The sequence below is a fragment of the Diachasmimorpha longicaudata genome, chromosome 12 (genome assembly GCF_034640455.1).
Source record: "Diachasmimorpha longicaudata isolate KC_UGA_2023 chromosome 12, iyDiaLong2, whole genome shotgun sequence".
Taxonomy (NCBI): domain Eukaryota; kingdom Metazoa; phylum Arthropoda; class Insecta; order Hymenoptera; family Braconidae; genus Diachasmimorpha; species Diachasmimorpha longicaudata.
This window is the reverse complement of record NC_087236.1, coordinates 813218-814097: the sequence shown is the minus strand read 5'-3', so window position 1 is coordinate 814097 and position 880 is coordinate 813218. Positions and strand designations below refer to the sequence as shown.

Here is an 880-nt window from a genome sequence, read left to right as displayed (position 1 = left end):
CCAAGTACCGTTGTCATAGAAGGGTTAGGTTGTATCGAGTTAAGATATTGTAAGATTTTTGTGAAACGGAGAGTCGACACCCGAGGAACCAACCGGCCTTAAAGACTAAAATGAATAAAGACGAAGTTATATCATCGACATTAAGGTGAAATTTTGTAATATTGTGGCCTGTATTTCTTGTCAACTCCTTCCTGGCTTAGGTTATCATTTTGGTAACTCAGGCTATCTGATCCTCCACATCCTGAGTCAAGCCAAGTAAATGATTATTATTGAAGTGGTCGCGTCTGCCGTTGTAATATCCAAATCACCCAAATGAGTTCTACACCAACCCTTATTTCGAAACGAAACTCAATGACCTCCCTGGAATGCCGACGCTGCACAACCAAAAAACCATGCAAAATCAACCGCAACCTAGCAAGATTCATTAACCTCAAGGAATGCATATGAAGCACCTGTGGGAGAAATTTTTCCGAGGGTGATCAGAGGCTTTAGGGGGTAAGGAACAAAGACGGTCTTGTGCGGGGAACCACCGAGTTGGTGGATGGAAATACGAGAGGCATTGGATCGTGGCGACGCAGGTCTGAACTTGATCGTCTAAACAAATGACGAACACACGGTTGATGGTGACGGATGCAGCGTCGAAGATCTTGACAAGGAACAAGATCAGTCAGTTCGCCCAGCAACGCAGGCGAGAGCACTTCACCCATAAGCTTCCAATTATTCTCTTAAAATATTAATTAATGTTTGCTTAAATCTAACGATTATTGTAGAACGATTTACCGCTATAACTAGCATTATTCAATAATAAAAGAGCTATTACTTTACATAATCTCTAAGTGAAATATTTACTACACACCCCAATCAAAAACCCTGCTGTTTA

The 880-nt window shown here is 41.5% G+C and overlaps 1 protein-coding gene across 1 annotated transcript in view; it reads left to right on the top strand.

Annotated features, from left to right (window-relative positions):
• The window catches only part of LOC135168006 (uncharacterized), a 24318-nt gene extending 24180 nt beyond the window's left edge, over positions 1 to 138 (top strand). Inside the window, exon 6 of the mRNA XM_064131821.1 lies at positions 1 to 138. This exon is cut by the window's left edge and continues 847 nt beyond it. The gene's annotated coding sequence lies outside the window, so the exon portion shown is untranslated.
• Positions 139 to 880: the final 742 nt, after the last annotated feature.